This window comes from Pipistrellus kuhlii, unplaced genomic scaffold, assembly GCF_014108245.1.
Source record: "Pipistrellus kuhlii isolate mPipKuh1 unplaced genomic scaffold, mPipKuh1.p scaffold_m20_p_25, whole genome shotgun sequence".
Taxonomy (NCBI): domain Eukaryota; kingdom Metazoa; phylum Chordata; class Mammalia; order Chiroptera; family Vespertilionidae; genus Pipistrellus; species Pipistrellus kuhlii.
This window is the reverse complement of record NW_023425524.1, coordinates 9,166,512-9,189,308: the sequence shown is the minus strand read 5'-3', so window position 1 is coordinate 9,189,308 and position 22,797 is coordinate 9,166,512. Positions and strand designations below refer to the sequence as shown.

General features: G+C 42.7%; 1 protein-coding gene across 1 annotated transcript in view; it reads right to left on the bottom strand.

Moving 5' to 3' along the window:
- Nucleotides 1-22,797, bottom strand: part of CNST (consortin, connexin sorting protein) — an 80,685-nt gene that overhangs the window by 55,364 nt on the left and 2,524 nt on the right. The gene's annotated exons all lie outside the window — the stretch shown is intronic.

Sequence of the window (22,797 nt, the reverse complement as noted above, 5' to 3'; positions counted from 1 at the left end):
GCACTATATGCTTCTAGAGTAAGTTTTCAAATATGTCTTCGCATCCTATTTTCAGGATGGAAACCGCAGGATCATGCACTCCTGTTTTTTGGTTCTCCATACTTAAAATATTCCTGGCATTTCATGGTACAGCATAGTGATTAGGATTGGGAAAACAGTTACACACTATTCTTTCTGTGATGGTGCAGTGCAGAAGTAAACCAGATTGTTTTAATATTTCCTTGTTAAGAATAAAAGTTTGGCCAAAATTAGTTTGGCTCAGTGGATAGAGTGTCAGCCTGTGGACTGAAGGGTCCTGGGTTCGATTCTGGTCAAGAACATGTACCTTGGTTGCGGGCACATCCCCAGTAGGGGGTGTGCAAGAGGCAGCTGATTGATGATTCTCTCTCATCGATGTTTCTAACTCTCTATCCCTCTCTCTTCCTCTCTGTAAAAAATCAATAATAATAATAAAAAAGAATAAAAGTTTGGTAATAAGGAATTCATTCTTAATATAGAAAAAAGAAAGGTTATAGAAAAGGTATGCCATAAGGCTAGAAAGAGGATAGAAGTGTGAAAAAAAATATATGACAAAACTACAGGAACATAAAAGGAAAAGCAAAAATACATAATTATAGTCAAATATTTCTCTTCAAATATGAAAAAATAACTGAGGTTGTGTGACTCATTAGCCCTGAACAACCTTGGGGCAGACAGTCTGGGAGAAAGAGGCATAACTTGTTTCCTTTCCTCAGTCCTCCTTTCAAAATGGGGCCCAGTTCAAGACCACTTACTCACCACAGAGCCCTGACATAAGACGCCGGTCACACATGGAAATGACGGGCAGAAGCCTCACTGGGGTGTCCACGCAGTGCAAGGACAGTCACCCCCTTCCTCGCCTCCCTCTCTCACACAGACATCCACCCATTTTATTTAAAGACACAAAATAGCCGAAACCGGTTTGGCTCAGTGGGTAAGAGCATCGGCCTGTGGACTGAAGGTCCCGGGTTCGATTCCGGTGAAGGGCATGTACCTTGATTGCGGGCACATCCCCAGTAGTGGGTGTGCAGGAGGCAGCTGAGCGATGACTCTCCCTCATCGATGTTTCTAAATCTCTATCCCTCTCTCTTCCTCTCTGTAAAAAAATCAATAAAATATGTATTTAAAAAATAAAAATAAAAAATAAAGACACAAAATAGAAGCCAACCGACAGAACAGTATGAGCTCCAGGACATCTTTCAGACATGCAGAAAAAGCCTTTTTAGCAATAACTTCTAACTTTTTCCACTCAATCACTAATTAGAAAGTCTGCCTACTTCAGGACGATTACATTAATGGTTTAAAATGTTCCTAGAAACTGACTTCAATGTAACTTGAAGAGAAAGGATGGACAAATCATAACACATGAAGTTACCAGCTAGCCTTTTCTTTAGTCTCACAGAAAATTGGAATCACACATATGTTGTGCTTATTTGGTTTTAAATGCTTCTTTGTAATAAAACCTATTACAAACATACTTTGAAGCCACCAGCAGAATCCAAGAACTTGAAAATATTTTTTTTGCTTGACCAAAACCCACCCCTTTAAAAACAAAAATTATGTTTCCTGCTATATATCTGCTACTTCATGGAAACTGTCTTACTCATTTTTAAACTTCGAGTACTTTGCTACACAAGTAATGATATAAAGCAATCTATCTATACTTTAATAATTAAACAGACACATAAAACTATACATTTTGCTTTGAAATAATTTTTGCTAATATAATGACAAGAGAAACATAAATTTATTAGACAGTTACTGAATACTTACTAAGTATTTATATATTTAATCCTTACACAGGTCATACAAAGTAGTTCTATAATTATATCCACATTACAGGGAAGGAACAGAAAGATTAAATAAATAGGCCAAGGTCACAGAGCTAGTACACAGCAGAGTCAGAATACAAATCCAAAGAACCTCTCTCTCGAGCCTAGGTCCTAAACCACTATAATCATTTTTATAATAATTTTAAAAAATCATGGGGGGAGATCAATGGGGGAAAAAAAGGAGACACATGTACTACTATTTGTAATGCTTCAAACAATAAAAATTTTTTAAAAAATCAACTATTCTCAGATGTATACTTTATAAACACCAAATTGCCAGCTTTCAGGAGACAGTAACACAATTTCTAGTATTCTGGAATGTTTTCTGGATACACAGAATTTAGAAAATACGTTGAGACAAAATACAATAAAACCACCAATAAGACTTCTTATTTGCTGTCCTCCTCACCTATGAAGAACTCATTTTTTAGGTTTATAGATTAACCCACACAACATCCCTGTTAGAAACCATCAGTGGATATTGAACATGGCCTTGTCCACAGAAATAATATTGTAGATAGCGGGCAGGTTTCAGGTATTTGCAGAACAGCCGTCACCGCTGAAGCCGGGGAAGGACAGAGCAAGTCTCCAAACTGACAGTGTGCCCTGAGAGCAGTGACTGGTCCCACCAATCCCTTACTGCACACGTGTTTGTTCATAAACCACAGGCACATTTGTTCATAAATCACAGGCACGCCACTGCGCCAACACAGGTGCATACTTGTTTACACGCGCAGGAATGAATACGCAGACAGGATGAAAGCCTTCTGCTTCTGGCAAGGTCAGACCAGCTCATGCCAGACAAACCCTCCTGAGGGTCACGGGTAGAGAAGCCGGGAGAAAGCTTCCATGTGGAGGTCAGACAGGCTGAGCAGAGCTTTCTCTTACAGAGCGGTGGTGGGAAAGCGTTTCGGCACCTGCTGAGCGAGGGAAGCCTGGGACCTGAAAGGCCTACTTCCCCCCTCCCCCCAGTTTCCTTCCCCTCCCCCTCCCCCAGGCCAGGTGAGCCTGGAACAGACCAGCCCTCCGGGACTAACCCAGGAGGATCATCTCCCGCTCTGGCTAGATTAAGGCAATCTGCATCATCGTGGTTGCCTGCTGGCAACATAAATGAACTCTCTCTAGAAGGAATCCAATGGTGGCTCCAATGATCTCCAACAGTTTCCACCTGTAATGCCCAGTGTGCAAGGTAACCGGGCATACGGGGATGGAGGTGTGACAAGAACCTGGGAGGAAAGTGGTTAACAGGAAGGGATGCACAGGAGATCATATATTGGGGAGCTTTATAGTAACTGTTATTAAAATGCTCAAGGGCATAAATGAATCAGAGAGAAAATTTCCTAAGACAACTAAATTGATAATATAGTAGCAAAAGCAAATAGTTTATTTTGCTTTTTCATCTAATCATTAGATATGACTTAAAAAACTCAAATGAGCCAAAACTGGTTTGGCTCAGTGGATAGAGCGTCGGCCTGCGGACTAAAAGGTCCCGGGTTCGATTCCAGTCAAGGGTATGTACCTTGGTTTCGGGCACATCTCTCATCAATGTTTCTAACTCTCTATCTCTCTCTTCCTTCCTCTCTGTAAAAAATCAGCAACATATATTAAAAAAAAACACACAACAGAAACAACCTAAAATGAATATTCTAGATCTAAAAATACAATAATTGAAAGTATCCCAGGTATGGGACACAAGGGGAACATTTATTAATTCCCTAAAGATTTTAGAACAACAAAGAAATGAGTGCAAGATAATTTTTGAAATACTTCAAAACACTAATAACTCTTTAATCAATTTAAGAAAACTTCATTTGAATGAGTTGCAAAAAGAATAACTTGCCTAAATGCTAGCTTCTATTTTTTAAATCCAATAACTGATACCCACTGGGCCTGGCTAAGCACATTTTACTGCCATGAACAAATCACCTGCAAGATCTGTTCTTGTCTTACACTGACGTGTGTTTTCCCTGTGGTACTGTTAGGACAAATACTAGCCTGAATGAGACCTAAGCTTCTAAGTTATAACTGAATTAGTGCATAAGTAAGATAGCAGTCCAATGCTGCCTTTTACACATGTATGTCTGTGCTGCCATCAGCAGTCTTGGGTAACTTAAGAGCTGATACATTCCTACAGGCCCAGCTGTTTACACCTTGTTTGTTTATTCCAAACATCTCTGATGTTTAATAAATAAGTGCTACCCTTGAATCCCCACGGTTTATGCACAATTACTGAGAGAAAAAAAGAACATTGAATGCAACAATAGCAATGGACAACATGAATTACATTCAAAATAACAGGGGAAAAAAAATGTCCCTGCATTTAACTTCCAACAGATGAATCAGCACTGTGCTTACTTTGCAGCGAGAGACAGCAAGACTCAAAGAGGCTGGCTAGTGGCTGTAACCAAACCATCTCTTCAAACCGGGACTCGGTGGGAATCATGGGAGGTTTTGAATCGGTGACGTGATCGGGGTCACACATCAGGAAGAGCACAGGCCTGACCGTTAGCAATATGAGGGGACGGAGGATGCCAGAGGGGAGGGAGGGCAGCTGGGAGGGAGAAGTTAAGGGTGAGAGGGGAGAGGGCACTAACCAAAGGATGGTGCAAACCCTGGGGAGGAGGGACGGCATCCAGGACACAGGCGGAGGGACAAGCCCTCACCAAGGGAAGGGACGGGCTTCCGTGTGACAAAAGGGCGGGGGAAGGTCACCGCATTGGGGTGAAGGTGGAGGCATTCCCATTTCATGACACGTCTTTTGGGGAGGCGGGGAGCGGGCTATGAGAAGGAGGGCCTGGGAAGCACAGAGAAGATTCAGCCCGGAGTGTGGGAGGCGGCAGAGGGCCCGCTGAGTGACTCCACTCTGAACTCACAGCCGCCCTACGAGGCTATCCGCACTGTCTCCCCGCTATCCTACGGGTCACCCGGCCCCAGCAGCAGGGACAGGAGAGTCTTTCACTCTGTACTCTTTCCCACGAGTACAAAGCAGTGATAGAAACGCTGAAACGTTCTCCCCACAATGGAAAGATTTCTTCAGTGGACCTCACTCCTGATGCTCGTTTATTTGTTCTCCCGCTCTTTGTTCTTACTCCCGGCTTTCTGTGGGCAACTGAATGCCGTCTGTAAAATCCTCGCCTCTCCTTTATTTCATTTAAGGAAAATGAATTCTTAAAATCACGATCTATGTTGTAACTGTCCTCAAATGTATACCAGACTTATATTTAAAAAAGTGATAGCACTGCATTTTAAGTATATGTATTTTCAGTTTATGATATTTCAGAGAGGAAGGGAGAGGGAGAGAGAGAAACATCAATGATCAGTGAGAATCATTGATCAGCTGTCTCCTGCACGCCCCCTACTGTGGGGATTGAGCCCACCACTCCGGCATGTGCCCTGACCAGGCATGGAACTGTGACCTCCTGGTTCATAGGTTGATGCTCACCACTGAGCCACACCGGCCGGGCAGCATTGCATTCTGAATCAGAAAACTGGAGTTCTCTTATTATCTCACTTCCTAGGACCTAAGTTCCCGCTAGGATTCCTCCCTAATTTTAGCATTTGCTGATTCTTGCTATTTGCTCCCAAGTTCCCTGTTGTCTTTCACTGCTTCAAGTCTAAAATAAAACGGATATATCACTTCCTAGTCCCTTGTTCTGTGAGCTGCAACACTTGCTATCTGTTTCAAAAGCACAGCTCCAGGCAAACTCCTGCTTTTTCTCCGCCACCTCTCCCTGTCCACCTCCCCTCAGCGTGAAAAACACAGCCCTGAGGTCGCCCCGCGAACAGGAACAAGAGGCTGGTTCTGACTATGTACACAGGACAGGTGCTAACTGTTCCCCACAGCGCTCTGTGAAATCAAAGGTGCACCGGCATTAAAGGGCGAGTCTGAGGACAGGAAACAAAGCAAATAAATCTCCATGTGGAGCCTGAACTCTGACCTCAGAAGTCCAGTCTGAGCTAAGCAGTCAATCACAGCTGTCTACTCAGAATAGGATGGACTTACTGCATAAGGGGTAGCGGGGGAGGGGGGGCATGGGGGGAGGAGACAGATGAGACAACCTGCCTGAGGGGTCCATCCTCTAACAGGAAATGGCCAAAGACCCTGTCCTACCTTCCTTCTCCCCCAAACTCTTCGCAACAGAGAAAAGTGTGATTTGAGCTGAAACCGGTGTGGCTCAGTAGATAGAGCGTTGGCCTGGGGACTGAAAGGTCCCGGGTTCGATTCTGGTCAAGGACATGTACCTTGGTTGCGGGCACATCCTCAGTAGGGGGTGTGCAAGAGGCGACTGATTGATGATTCTCTCTCATCAATGTTTCTGACTCTCTATCACTCTCTTCCTCTCTGTGAAAAATCAATAAAATATATATTTAAAAAGAAAAGAAAAAAGGAAAAGTGTGATTTGAGATTTCAAAGGAAAATACCTTTTCTTTATAGGGAGGCTGTGACATGCACATACTTAAGAATATTAAATTCTATTGCAGAAAACAGTAGAAACGAATAAAGAGGAGCGATGAAACTAAGAACAGACTCAAACAGCTTGACATGTTGGCTATAGAACAAGTAAAGAGAGGACACAAGTGCTAACCACAGCTGGGGAGGAGTGAAGGGACCCACGACCACCAACTCTGTTACCGTCTATGAGAAACCAAATGTTCATTAAAGCCCTAACCGGTTTGGCTCGGTGGATAGAGCGTCGGCCTGCGGACTGAAAGGTCCCGGGTTCGATTCCGGTCAAGGGCATGTGCCTTGGTTGGGGGCACATCCTCCGGTAGGGGGTGTGCAGGAGGCAGCTGATCGATGTTTCTCTCTCATCGATGTTTCTAACTATCTCTCTCCTTTCCTCTCTGTAAAAAAATCAATAAAATATATTTAAAAAATGTTCATTAAGGTATTCCTTTTAATATATTTTTATTGATGTCAGAGAGGAAGGGAGAGGGAGAGATAGAATAATCAACGATGAGAAAAGATCTCTGATTGGCTGTCTCCTGGATGCCCCCTACTGGGCATGGAGCCTGCCACCTGGGCATGTGATGAAAGGTCCCCGACTGAACCCGGGACCCTCCAGTCTGCAGGCCGATGCTCTATCCACTGAGCCATCTGGCTAGTGCATCATGAAGGTATTGATAATCATGAGTTATTAAGTCAGTCACCCGCCGATGCTGGCCATTCTGGAGCCCTCCACCCTTTCCCAGGAAACAGGAGTGAAACACAAAGCTGCTCATCACGCCAGCGGGGGACAATGGAGCCCGTCCTGCATTTCTCACATGAGCAGCAGGTGCGACTTCGGCCTGTGCATCCTCAGCCCTGTCCGAGCGGTCACCTGGGAGGACTGACACAGCACAGAGCGGGCGGGACTCGGGAGCACCATGCAACCCAGCCCTCAGGGGGTGTGGTCCTTCCCTCTACTTGCACTTTCAAGAAAAAAGAAACAAACATGAGCAGAATCACAGGGTGAGCACACCCAGGGCGTGTTTCCAGAACAGCAAGCGGCTGGACTTTGGAAAGAGGTGCTGCTGGGAAGCAGTGAGCGGAAGATTGACAGCTGAGGCGGGGCTGTGTCACCAGGACAGAGGCATTCAACCCGGTGACCCTCACACGGCCTGCGGTGGAGGACCACCGTGTCTCCTTCCCCTGGGCCGGGAATCTCTTACTAGAAAAAAGGAGAGGCATAGCACAGGCATAGAAAGCACACACCGATTTTTTGAATGATTACATTCAAATACAACTTCCTCTGGTGAAATATCATGGGAGTTTCTGAACACTCTCAATTCTGCGATTTCAGTTTGTTACCTGCAGACAGTCCCTGGACCAAAGCGGTGATCTGAGCAGCACTGGTCTAGACTGGGATGGGGCCGGGAAGCTGCTGAGGCTTCCGAATGAACGAGGGCCAGGTGAGCAGAGCTGGCAGAAATACTCTTTGCTTCAGGCTATCAGAACCTTGGCGACGCTCAGGACGGGCGGAGGGGGAGCAGCAGGTGCAGAGAGAAGAGGTGGGATCCAGACTCAGGTGACGGTGGTGGGAATAGAAACATGAAAGACTCTGGAGGGAGAATGAACAATTTGGATGACTGCCTCGATGTGGAAGGTAAGAGACTTTGATCTTTGACCCATGGGCCTGGGAGTCAGCAGTGTGGGGAGGAGAGAATGCGGGGGGGAGGGGGGGGACCATTCTAGTTACATGGTACCTTCTTCCCAGCCAGCTTCCCTAGCTGCCTGTCCTATCACCTCCGGATGCTTTGCTCAAGGTGTCAGTGGTAGGTGGTGAGAGAGAGACCAGAGAAGGAGGAGGAGGAGAAGGAGGAGGAGGAGGAGGAGGAGAAGGAGGAGGAGGGAAGGAGACTGCAAGAGGCTTTATCATTTGGCCTGAGAAGTGTCTCCAAGTTTGAGGCAACAGCTAACACAGAGTCTGCACGGAACCATTGCAAAGACTCAGGTGTTAGAACGAAATGAGGACTGCAGGTTCCAGAGCAGCCAGTGGCCACGGCCCGCGGCGCCCACTTTTGCTCTGGTCTGTCTCGCAAGGTGTTCCGTGCACGCATGCCACTGCCCAGCAGCGTTCAGGCTGAGCAGAGTGAGCGCTGCCGCCTGTCCAGCCCTCACCACGCAGCGCTCGGCACACACCGCGCTTCTGAGCGCTTGTTCCAGGGGTCCTCAAACTTTTTAAAGTGGGGGCCAGATCACGGTCCCTCAGAGAGCTGGAGGGCCGGACTATATGAACTACTAATTCCTACTGTAACACCTCGGCTGCGCTCACTGCCGTAGTTTGAAGACGCCTGGTTCGATCGAACCAAAGGCTCTTTCCACGACCTTTGGTCAGAGGAAATCGATGCAGAAAAAATGGTTACGTGACTTCAGATGACATTTAGAATGCACTTAACAACAAAAAAACCCACAAGTATTATCTGGTAGGAAACAGAAATAGAGCGGAAACGCCAAAGCAAGGAGTATTTCTGTCATTGAAAGTTTATAACAACAAGTCAGCAATTCCAAAAGAAGAAGCATGAGTTAGTAAAACGGACCCAGAGAAGAGTCAGAATAAGGGGGAACAGGAGGAGAGGGCAGAGGCTTTTGGGGGTAACATGGGGGTACTGAGGCTGGGGTGGAAAACTGGCTAGTGAGCACAACAGGACTTTGTTGTCTTGTTTACATGTTTATTTCAGAACAATTATCAATTCTGACAATGTTTTAACCACATAAACATTTGCACCTGAATGACTGCCTTTGTGCATGGTCCTTTACTAAAAGAAAGATGATCTAGTACCTTTATTTCTGAAGATTTATGCTCAATAAGAAATATTCTTTAAAAAAGATTTTTTTTTTTTTTTTAGAGAGAGGAAGGGAGAGGGAGAAGGGGAAGAGGAGGGGGGAGAGAGAGAGTGAGAGAGAGAGAGAGAAAGAGAAAGAGAGAGAGAGAGAAGGAGGAGGAGGAGGAGGAGGACGATGACGATGACAGACATCAATGTGAGAGAGAAATAGCAATCAGCTGCCTCCTGCATGCCCCACCCGGGGCTCCAGCCCAGAACCTAGGCCTACGCCCGACTGGAGATCCGACGGCAGCCCTCAGTGTACGGGAGGCGCCCAGACAGCTGGGCCGCACCGGTCAGCGCAGAAAAGGAACGGGAAACCCTCTCTCACAAAGATGAGCGCGGAGGCATTCCTCCAAAGGCTTCCTTTATTCCTGGCACTGCTCTATGTATTCTGCATCCGTTATCTCCGTTAACTCCAGTAACTCCTAAGAAGTATCCCTCCCCCCTTTTACAAAGGAGAAACCTAAACAGTTTGTCCAAGTCATGGGCCAGTGAGTGAAAAACCAAATGCTCAATTACAGGGCCGCGGTGAGTAAGTTAGTTCGTATGCCAAATGTCACAAAACCACAAAATGTGTGCCCTGCGAATCTTAATCAAAGGAGGGAAGCAGACTCTAAAATCATAAATACAGTCTCAACTCTGTTCACACACACTCTGAGGAGACGGAAAGTAAATATCCCATGCCGTCCATCGCTTTTGCTCTCGGTTGATGGGAGTACAAGGATTTTTCCCCCTGCACTTTTCTGTATTTTGCATATTTAACATCATATGTTTCTACTCAAACAACTTTTTAAAAAGCATTTAGTCAGGGACACAGAGTTTTCTTAAGAGTCGCTAGGAATGCTAAGAGTTAATGGAAATATTAATATTATTCACTTTTTAAAAAAAGAAAATAATTCAAATAAATAGAAGATTACAAAGGTTTAGCAAATTAAACCAAAATGCACCATTTACTAAGTGCCTTTCATCTGCCAGACACTGGCAGGCAATCACTCTGATGTGGATTATTTCCTGCAATAACTGTGTAGGGCTTTTCTTTTAGAGAGTGTGTTTATCCATCACTTCAGTGGATATCCATTGCCTTAGAGCCCTAACATTTTATTTTTTTTCATTATCATTTTTTTACTGAATGTATTGGGGTGACATTGGTTAATAAAATTATAAAGGTTTCAGGTGTACAATTCTGTAACATCATCTGTACATTATATTGTGTGTTTACCACCCCCGTGATCCTGTTTTATAACATCAGATCTGCTACCTCTGCCAATAACCTACAGCCGCGATATTCAACCCATGAGCCACAAGGATTCTTTTTTTTTTTTTTTAAATATATTTTATTGATTTTTTACAGAGAGGAAGGGAGAGAGATAGAGAGCTAGAAACGTCGATGAGAGAGAAACATCAACCAGCTGCTTCTTGCACACCCCCTACCGGGGATGTGCCCGCAACCAAGGTACATGCCCTTGACCAGAATCGAACCCGGGACCCTTCAGTCCACAGACCAACACTCTACCGCTGAGCCACACCGGTTTTGGTGTCACGAGGATTCTTAACACACACACTACCCAACTACTTAGTCAGGGCCCTGACTCTTACCCCTCAGACTAGGGGTGTCGAACTCAATCAGAGAAGGGGCCAAAATCTAAAATCCAGACTAAATTGCGGGCCTAATGGTTTACTGAACAGTCATAAACTGTCATTGTGATGGAAACGCAGCGGAGTGCAGTGATGACAGCGCGGTGCGGGCCACATTGCAAGGCCTGGCGGGACGGATTTGGCCCGCGGGCCTTGTGTTTGACACATGTGCCTCAGACTGTCAAATGAAAACATGACTACACCCAACACAACAACAGCTGTCCGACGTAAATGCATCAAAATCATAACTACTTTTTTTTTTTTTTTTTCCAGATTGGCCAAAGATTTTGGTGTGCCGCAGAATTTGAGTAATGACTTTATGTGCCAGGAGAGGAAAAAGTCTGAAAACGGCTGACCTCCAGAAATAGAAATCCCTACAAAGCCACTTCTCCAGGCACAAAGCAGATCCTCTCTGGGGCGGAACTAACTCCAGACCCTAGAAACGAACCCGTCGGAAGTGTTTCACAACCTTTTCCTACATGATTACCAAATCCTACATCAAAAAGGTCAGAGGAAGAAATAAAATTCTACACAACAGACAGAGTCAACTATAAATTATACCGAGAAACGTTTTCCATGTATATTTCCTTTCCTTAAAAAAAAAAAAAAAAAAAAAAAAAGAACAAAACTACATAAAGCCATTCGTGACATTAAGAGATAAAATTATGTATACATATTTGGGGCCTGGCCAGTGTGGCTCAGTGATTGAGCATCGACCATGAACTGGGAAGTCAAGGTTCGATTCCCATCAGGGCACATGCCCAGGTTGCGGGCTCAGTTCCCAGTGTTGGGTATGATATGGGAGGTAGTGGATTGATGATTCTCATCATTGATGTTTCTCCCTTTCCCTCCCTTGCTGAAATAAAAATATGTAGTTAAAAATATGTATTTGGGACTTGTATTTTTCGTGAAATGTTTTCTTGGAAGGGCTCATTCCCACTGCATTTCCCACAGTATTAGCCATGCTGATCACCGCCGGGCTCAACTACTAACCAGGAAGCTGATAGGAATTAATGCTAGGTTTAGAGTCATTCACAAGCCATCATTATTTCAAAATTTTCGCTAAAATGTATATTGATGTTGTAATATGTACATACATATGTGCATTGTAACATGCAGATTTATATGAATTATAAGTAAATTAAAATTAATTTATGAATTCAACCAGAATAAAGAACATAATAATCCATATGGCATTAAACAATGTTTACACTATTTTTAAATTATAAAAATTAATCCAGGAGTTAACTTACTCTCTACTCTTCTGTGGAACAAGGAGTAAAAACCATTGAATCTATCATCAGAAGTTATGAAATTTCAAAATGAGTTTTGGTGATATTTACTTTTAATTAAGGCTTCATCCCTTCCTTCAGCCCTTTTAATCCGTCCTCCAGAAAACACTGCCTCTGTGTTTTACATAATAAAAGCAGTGACTTGATATATTTGTGGAATGAGTATTTCTTCATGTTGCAAAGATCTTTAATGACTTCTTACAGTCTCGTTGATTTAGCTAGTGTCACCACCATCTTATCTTTCTTCTGAGCATCAAAACAATTTATTCATCTCAGATGAGTATCAATATCTCCATCATTCCACAACCACTATCCCATTACTTAAACCCCTATTCTTTTCACTTGCAATTCCTTACCGCCATTTCCCCTCCTGCCACCCAGTTCAACCACATCAAGAACTCCAGACTCCGAATTTTCCTTTCTTTCTTTCTTTCTTTCTTTCTTTCTTTCTTTCTTTCTTTCTTTCTTTCATTCATTCATTCATTCATTCGTCAGCCTCCTCCTGGTATTACATTCTTTCCTATCTAGCAATGAATCCAGGCATCATCTCCAGCTACTTCCTTAGTCCTTTTATATTTCTACTAGAGGTCCGGTGCACGAAATTTGTGCATGGAAGGTGGGAGGGGAGGGTCACCTCAGCCCAGCCTGCACCCTTGCCAATCCAGGACATCCCTCTCACAATCCTGGACTGCTGGCTCCTAACTGCTCACCTGCCTGCCAGCCTGATCACCCCCAATTGCCCCCTCCCTGGCCTGGTTGCCCCCAGCTGCCCCTCCTGCCGGCCTGGTGGCCCCACACAGCCTGTGTGGTTGTCTGTTCGGTTGTGCCAGCCGCTTAGGCTTTTATAAAGATAGGCTGCACCTACTCTAGTGAGTACCAACCTAACCACTTTCTCTGCTAAAGAAAATGACAGCTACACAGATTGGTGACTCCATAAAAGCAGTGCCCACCCAACCTCAGGGGAGCCTCGATGCTGGCCAGATACCATTTCTCCTGGAGCTCCCAGACACAGCCTCCAAAGCTGTACTAAACCGTTACCAGTGGTCCCCAGGCCCCATCCCATCCCCAGCTCAGCGGTCTCACCTGGACCACAAGGGAACAGAGGTGACCAGGTGTTAGTTGGACAACAGTATTTCCCCTCTTGTCTCAGGAGAAGCATGTTCTATCTGCTGTTCAAGGGCAGTTTTCCTCCTGCACCCACCTGCTCGCCCTCTTCCATCTCACCAGGCAGCATGCCTATCTAACCAAGCTTTCTATGGACCCATTCCTCTCCTTGGGGAGGGCATCCCTACAAACATAGGTCTGCTTTACCCTCACCCCAAGTGACCGACTTTTTGGACTTCCAGGAAAACATCCAACCATAAGAATTAATTCTCAACCTGTAAAATGCACGGACGGCAAACAAATGATAAAAACAAAAACAAACCGAAGTACCCTACATGGTACTAAAAAAGAAGAAAAAGTGAATGCTAGCCTGGCCGCTATGGCTCAGTAGACCATGAACCCTGAGGTCATGGTTCGATTCCCAGTCAGGGCACAAGCCTGGGTTGCGAGCTTGATCCGCAGTGTGGGGTGTTCAAGGAGGCAGCCAATCAATGACTCTCTCATCATTGATGTGCCTATCTCTCTTTCCCTTTCTCTATGAAATAAATTTTAAAAAAGAGAGAGTAAATGCTAAACATATAAAAAATACAGGGTAAGTATTTGAGGAAGACTTGTTTGTGGTGTTTTTTTGTTTGTTTGTTTGTTTTAAAGAATCCCTATGCCTTTTCTCATCAAACAATCTATCAAATTATCTTTAAGTAAAAAACTACTAAAAATGAAGCTTATATCAAGGGATCTTTACAAACCTACAGTTGCTTATAAGAGTTGGAGATTTCTAATTAATTAAATTCAAATTAATTCTGCAGTTCCTATCTTCTTTGGGGGGAAGGTTTTTGAAGAATCTAATGAAAGCTAGGAATCCCCTCCTCAGGAAAATACCCAGATACCACCACCAAGTTATAAATGTCATTTCAGGAGGCTTACAGGTCCCTGACACCCTGCTTTGGGGCCCCAATTAAAAACCTGGCTAATCCCAGAAATTGTATTTTATTCTTGTCAAATAGGTAGCTACTGGTTCCCATTCCTACAATAAAATATCTCAACATTTATGCCATTAATCCTTACACTGATAGCTGACATAAAGGTGACATACTGTTTTGAATCTCTAGTACACAAAGTTAACAGACATACAGGAAGGGAGATAAGTATAGAATTCTGCAAATATGTTTTCTTGTACTTAAGTCATTCCAGAGACATATTTTGATGGGGTTTGAGGAAAAGAAAAATATTCCAGAAAAGGCAGTTGTTAGCTTAGAAATTCTAAGGAAAGATAAACCTATATAAGAAAAGGCGATCCCAGAGGAGGATAAATTCCAATGCTTTGGAAGATGGCTGGTAGAACATGATTTTCCCCCAAAGATATTTTTATTTCAGTGGAGGAGATGCCCTAGAGCCGTGGTCAGCAAACTGCGGCTCACGAGCCACATGCGGCTCTTTGGCCCCTTGAGTGTGGCTCTTCCACAAAATACCACGGCCTGGGCGAGTCTGTTTTGAAGAAGTGGCGTTAGAAGAAGTTTAAAAAAATGTGACTCTCCAAAGAAATTTCAATCACTGGACTGTTGATATTTGGCTCTGCTGACTAATGAGTTTGCCGACCACTGCCCTAGAAAAAGAGACACTATTAAATATGGCCTAGTTGAGTCTTTTCTTTTTCAACTTTAGGTTAATATGAGATGGATCTTTCTCTGGTGACTATATGAGCTTTGGTGAATATAGGACCTATTGATCAATTTCAAATGTAAGACTATTAAGACAAATGATCTTTTCTCTCCTTAGTCACAAAACATTTATAATATGATTAAAACAAGGCAGTCACATGACATTGCTTCTAATTTTGGCTTTTTGCAGTGCTGATATATAACTCTAATTGGCCTGGCAAAGAACCCCACACCAAAACTGTAATGAACTGTTGGGAACTATTGAAGGAAATAAAGCCAGATGACTGAATTTGGATCTAGAAGTCACAAATGGATATAAATAAAGTCTTTTTCAGAAAATTAAATTTCATCATTTTCTAATTAGCATAGTTTCTACAAACTTCCACTCCTCTTTTTAGCTGAGTGGAACTTGAGGGAAGAAATAGTTTCATTTACTTGGTATGAATCCTTTCAAGACCTGGTTTAAATAAAGTTTTCATTCTCCACAAATGAAAAACACACACACACAAAAAAACTAAGGTACTCTTTGGTACTTCTAGGCTTCCATAAATTGAATTTTCACAAATATAAGTCCTCATTGAAAATTTTAAAGCAATATCTTACAGTTCAACTAAAAATTGTTGTTTTTAAAGATTTGTTTGTAAAGTGGTAATACCCACAGAAGAGAAAATGGTGAACAAGAAAAACAATAAATGTATTAAATCAAAATATAAGTGATATGCTCTCAAATATTCAGGAACAGCATTCTTTACCTTACCATAGAGTCCACATATTTTAAGTAAATTATTTTTAAGATCTGTAATATAAAAGTTATTTTTAAAATGTTAGTTTACTATCACTAAATTAGAAAACCACAACCACTAATTCACTGGGATTTCAAAATGTAGTCAACATAGCAAAACCATGTAATTATTTAATCTGGTATTACTTTCCCAGGAAAAACAGTCTAAGTTAATAGATATGAAAATTACAAAATATTGCTAATTACTAAAATCTTCTAGGTATTGTCAATTAAAATGCCAAATGCCCAAATATCAACAAAGGTGGTTTGTCATTTATAGTTTCAGGATTCTTCTTAAAAGGAAAAAGTAGGGAGAAACCAAGATGGTGGCAATGTAAACACCTAAACTGCTACCTCGCACAAGCACTTCAAAACTACAACAAAAGACAAAATGGACATCATCCAGAACCACAGGAAGGCTGGCTGAGTGGAAATTCTACAACTAGCAGGAAAGAGAAAAGCACACTGAGACTAACAGGAGCTGTAGAATGCAAATGTTCGGAGGCGCATGCATGGAGAGGGCTGGCAACTGAGTACGTGGTGGGCTTTCTCAATCAGGAGGGAGACACAAGCTCCCGATTGTTCTGAACTCCAGTTGTGAGAGAGACTCTGGGAACCCAGACTCATATGGGGAGAAACTGGACTGTCTGGCAGCAGGCAAAACTCGAGGGTGGCTTTCTCTCAGAGGTGCTTACAAAGATTACCGATTACCATGGGAAACTGAGAACCAGGGGTCTCTTAGGGAAGTGCTGATGGGAAGCCATTGTTGTTTGCTCCACCCTGAGACTCCACCCCATCCAGGCTGAGTGAAGAGGCTTTTGCATATGAATGGCCTGGTCCTTTGAATTTTAAACTAACCTACAGCTGAGTCAGTGAGACCCAGAACATCCAAAAGCAGGCCCAAAGCCCCACAGCAGCTTGCACTGCTTCACAGTTGGGCCTCATCTGGGCACCTCCAAAACCCAAACAAAGAAGAGGAATCTGCAGATCTTTCCGTAGCTCCTGCTGGGTGGCCTCAGGCAGAGGCTAAATTTGCACCTCCTTGGAGATCCAAGAGCCAGTGTACCCATGGATCAGAGTGGGACCATCCAGATTACAACTCCTCACATCCATAATGGACACACTCAGGGGGCAGACTCAGTGAGCACCAAAGCCCCAATGAAGCAAGTCTTGTCTCATAAGGATGTCTCCAGCACAGACGTTCTCCCATCTTAGACACAGCTGATCCTCACAGCCAGCAATTCCTCCCAGTGATACCAACAAAAATCAAGGCTTAACTACAACAAGACTGTGCATACAGCCCACAAAGGGGAGCACCATAGTGTCCACCTCAGGTAACTGGGGAGGCTGAGCCACTGGGCCCTATAAGACACCTATCACACAAGGCCACTCTATCAACTCAGGGGAGCAGCCAAAATTCGAAGACAAAGAAACAGGTCACAAATGAAAGAAATGGAGGAAAGCAAATGACTGGATATAGAGTTCAAAACCATGGTTATAAGGTTTTTCAAGAATTTCCTAGAAAAGGCGATAAATTTAGCAAGATCCTTGAGGATATGAAAAAGGACCAACTAGAAATTAAGCATACACTGACTGAAATAAAAAATAATATGTAGAAATCCAACGGTAGATCAGAGGAACGCTAGAATCAAGTCAAAGATTTGAAATACAAAGAAGCAAAAAACACCCAACTGAAAAAGTAAAAAAGAAAAAAATTCCAAAAATATGAAGATAGTGTAAGAAACTTCTGGGACAACTTCAAGCGTATCAACATCAGAATTATGGGGGTGTCGGAGGAAGAGAGAGAGCAAGATACTGAAACCTATTTGAAGAAATAATGACAGAAAACTTCCCCCACCTGGTGAAAGAAATAGACTCGCAAGTCCAGGAAGCACAGAGAACCCCAAACAAAAGGAATCCAAAGAGGACCACACCAAAACGCATCATAATTAAAATGCCAAGAGCATACAAAATTAATGCCAAGAAATCCATGGCATTCCTATACACCAACAGTGAAACTACAGAAACAGAGACTAAAAAAGCAATTCCATTTACCATCGCACCAAAAAAATTAAGATATCTAGGAATAAATTTAACTAAGGAAGTAAAGGACCTATATGCGGAAAACTACATGACACTGAAAATAGAGATAGAGGAAGATGTAAAGAGATGGAAGAACATACCATGTTCATGGATTGGTAGAATCAACATCATCAAAATGTCCATACTTCCTAAAGCAATCTATAGGTTCAATGCACTCCCCATTAAAATACCAACGACATATTTCACTGACCTAGAAAGAACTCTCCAAAAGTTCATTTGGAACAATAAAAGACCTCAAATAGCCATAGCAATCCTGAGAAAGAAGAGTAAAGTAGGAGGGATCTCAATACCAGACTTCAAACTATATTACAAAGCCACTGTTCTCAAAACAGCCTGGTACTGGCACAAGAACAGACATATAGATCAATGGAATAGAATCGAGAACCCAGATATCAACCCAAATCACTATGCTCAATTAATATTTGACAAAGGAGGCACGAATATACAATGGAGTCAAGATAGTCTCTTCAATAAATGGTGTTGGGAAAATTGGACAGACATATGCAAAAGAATGAAACTGGATCACCAACTTACACCATACACAAAAATAAACTCAAAATGGATACAGGACTTAAACATCAGACGGGAAACCATAAAAATACTAGAAGCATCCACAGACAGCAAAATCTCAGACATATGCCAAAAGAAGAACTTCACTGATACTGCCCCTAGGGCAATGGAAGCTAAAGAGAAAATAAACAAATGGGACTACATCAAAATAAAAAGCTTTTTTACAGCAAAAGAAACCATCAACAAAACAACAAGAAAGCCCACGGTGTGGGAGAACATATTTGCAAATAATACCACTGATAAAGGTTTAATCTCCAACATTTACAGACAGCTTATACAACTAAATAAAAGGAAGATGAATGATCCACTTAAAAAATGGGCAAGGGACCTAAATAGAATATTTTCAAAAGAAGACAGAAGGAAGGCCAAAAGGCACATGAAAACATGCTCAAAGTCACTAATTGTCCGAGAGATGCAAATCAAAACAACAATGCGGTACCATCTCACACCTGTCAGAATGGCCAACATCAACAAATCAACAAACGACAAGTGTTGGCGAGGTTGCGGAGAAAAAGGAACCCTCGTGCACTGCTGGTGGGAATGCAGACTGGTGCAACCACTGTGGAGAACAGTGTGGAGTTTCCTCAAAAAACTGAAAATGGAACTCCCATTTGACCCAGTAATCCCACTTCTAGGAATATATCCCAAGAAACTAGAAACACCAATCAGAAAGGATATATGCACCCCTATGTTCATAGCAGCACAATCTACAATAGCCAGAATTTGGAAACAGCCTAGGTGCCCATCAGCAGATGACTGGATCCAAAAACTATGGTACATCTACATAATGGAATACTATGCTGCCATAAAAAAGAAAGAATTCTCATCATTTGCAGCAACCTGGATGGAATTGGAGAACATCATGCTGAGTGAAATAAGCCAATCAATGAAAGAGAAACACCACATGACCTCAGTCATTTATGGATGATAAAGAACATTATAAACTGATGAACCAAAAGATAGATATAGAGACAGTAAAGCAACAAGCAGACTGTCAAATTACAGTGGAGAGGGGAGGAAGATCTGGGGGTGATAATAGATCAACCGAAGGACTTGTATACATGCATATAAGTACAACCAATGGACATAAAACTCTGGGGAGGAAGGGTATGTGTGGGAGGGAGGGGGGCAAAAAAAATCAATAAAATATATTAAATAAATAAATAAAAAATAAATAAAATGCCAAGAGCAAAAGACAAAGAGAGAATATTAAAAAGCAGCAAGAGAAAAACAATTAGTTACCTACAAGGGAGCACCCATATGACTGTCAGCTGATTTCTCAACAGAAATTATGCAGGTTAGACTGGAGTGGCAAGAAATATTCAAAGTGATGAACAGCAAGAACCTACAACCAAGATTACTCCACCCGGAAAAGCTATCATTCAGAATTAAAGGGCAGAGAAAGAGCTTTAAAGATAAGAAAAAGCTAAAGGAGCTCATCACCACCAAACCAGTATTATATGAAATGCTGAAAGGTATCCTTTAACAAGAGAAAGAAGAAGAAAAAGGTAAAGATAAAAATTATGAACAACAAATACATATCTATCAACAAGTGAATCTAAAAATCTAGTGGATAAAAACTCTGATGAACAGAATAAACTGGTGAATATAATAGAATCAAGGGCATAAAAAGGGAGTGGACTGACAATACTCAGTGGGAAAGGGGGTAAGGGCGAGGGAAGAGACTAGATAAAAATCACACACCTATGGATGAGGACAGTGGGGGGAGGTAAGGTCGAGGGTGGGGTGGGAACCTGATGGAGGTGAGCTATAGGGGGAAAAAAGAGGAACAAGTGAAATAATCTGAACAATAAATATTTATTTTAAAAAAAGAAAAAATAATCATGATCTGTCAGTATCTTGACTCTCTCTCCCCCCCCCAGCCCCCCTCTCCTTCCTATATGGCTAATGAGGCTGAAAACAGGAAGTCCTCAGGGATGGCAGGGAGGAGTGGTACAATGGGAAAAAGTTTCCATATCCAAACATGTTCAAGAGAAGAATCTCAAAATTTAAGCACTCTCAAGCTATTGAAAGATTCAGAATTTTTAAATGATGCATTTCTTTTGTTCAGGATGGCTCAGACATGATTTTTATTATCTATGGAGGTATAGTTGAGTCATGATGTAGTTCTTAAAAGACTATGATAAGTGAATTATTTCAAATGCATAAAACCCCAAAGTATTCTCTGGTTAAAGGAAATGTCATTTCCCCTCAGGGAATGATTCCCAAATAAAGGAAAGCCTGTGTTCATGTGAATCTTAAGGCCCCAAACCGGAGAGAATGCTCCATAACAGGCTGAAGACACAGACATAGTCAGTGAACATCTACACACTAAAAACTTCATCCTTATAGAGGGCATTCAAATTATATTAGAGCTTTAAAAAACAACTCAAAAACGGAAGATTGACAGACTATCAATTATTCTTCCTCAAATAACTAAAAAATTGTAAAGACTACTTTGTAGGATTAAAACAATGTATTCTCGCCGAAACCGGTTTGGCTCAGTGGTTAAAGCATAGGCCTGCGGACTGAAAGGACCCGGGTTCGATTCCGGTCAAGGGCATGTACCTTGGTTGCGGGCACATCCCCAGTGGGCAGTGTGCAAGAGGCAGCTGACCAGTGGGCAGTGTGCAAGAGGCAGCTGATCGATGATTTTCTCTCATCGATGTCTCTAACTCTCTATCCCTCTCTCTTCCTCTCTGTAAAAAAAAAAAAAAATCAATAAAATATATATTTTTAAAAACACACACACAAAAACACAATGTATTCTCTTATCCAACTACAATGGAATCGATGGGTAGCCATGTGGATTCAAAGGCAACAATATATTCTGCATCACACACCTGTTCTTCTCATGGAACAAGCAACATTCAACAACCCTTCTGCCTTTGATCCTTTGATATTCCACACACCGCCAACTCTCCCGACTAGAGTCTACCGAGGGAAGAGTCTTGTTTGCTGACCAGGTCATACAAAACTTCTTTTTGCCTAATTTCTTTATAAAGGTTGGGGAGGGGGCACGTTTTTTGTATTAAATGACACTGAATCTAATTAGGCCTTCAGCCGGGACCGGTTTGGCTCAATGGATAGAGCGTCGGCTTGGGGTCTGAAGGGCCCCGGGTTCGATTCCGGTCAAGGGCATGTACCTTGGTTGCGGGCACATCCCCAGTGGGGGGTGTGCAAGAGGCAGCTGATCGATGATTCTCTCTCATCGATGTTTCTAACTCTCTATCTCTCTCCCTTCTTCTTTGTATAAAAATCAATAAAATATATTAAAAAAAATAATTAGGCCTTCAGATAAGTTTGGACAGTAAATGTAGGTGTAAGACAGGCAGCTAAAGGAAGATTTAGGAAAGTTTATTAGAGTTCAGAGATCAAGATAAGGCCCATGACCGGTCCCTGCGGATCCCCATTGAGGTCAGCGAGGTGCTGGGTTACCTCCCCCACAGCGTTATCTTTCCGTTATGACAGCTTTGAAAACAGGGAAGGTTCCGTGCACATCAGCACCTCGTGGTTGCAAAAACAATGTAGAGCACATACCTTGCCAACGTGTCAGTAGGTTTCTCTAAAACCTGCCGGATTTCCTTTTAAACTTACCTGAACAGGTTTCCAGAGTTTTTCAGCCCCAAACCTATCCGCTTCCTTTCCACGTTTTGCTAAAAATATTCTATCTTTTCCTTGGTAAGAAACACCATCATTTGGAGAAGTGCATTCACAAAACTTACGTAGCCATCCCTAAAACAGATGCAGAATATGTCTACAATAGTAGGCACTCCACCTGTTTACAACGAATTCCATCTTCCTGTAGGTCCTTAACTTCCCCTGAATACCGACAGATACAGTAGCCAGACTAGGAGAGCGAGCGTCCTGACACATTGTTGACAGCAGGTGGAAATAAATGTGACAAGGTCATCCCAGGAGATGACTGAGTGCTCCATCATCTCCTGGCCCTCACTGGACAGGCACCTGGCACCTGTTTCTCCTCCTCTTTGTTAACACAGTCAACACCAAAGAGGAAGAGACTTCTTGGAAGCTTCTCTCCTGCACAGAAGCTTCTGTTTGAACATGGCAGCACTTTCGGAAAAGGGGTTTTAATACTCCAGAGGCACACAGCAACCTGGCGACAGCTCCTGGGGAGGTCCCAGCTCCCCAGGGCTACCGAGCACCTGAAATGTCGCCAGTCTGAGTTCAGACAGACCGTGAGTTCAAATACACAGCGGGCTTTGTAGATTTAGAGTGGAGGAATGTAAAATGATCTCATGAGTAACTTTTAAAATCTGACATTAAAATACTATACATATAGAATGAAATAAGATGCTAGTAAAAATTAATTTCACTTGTTTCTTTTTTACTGCGCTATTTTGATAGGAAACTTTAAATTGCTTATGTGGCTTTCCAAAGAACAGAACTACTGCAGACCTAGAGCAGTGGTGGGCAAACTCATTAGTCCACAGAGTCAAATATCAACAGGACAACGATTGACATTTCTTTGGAGA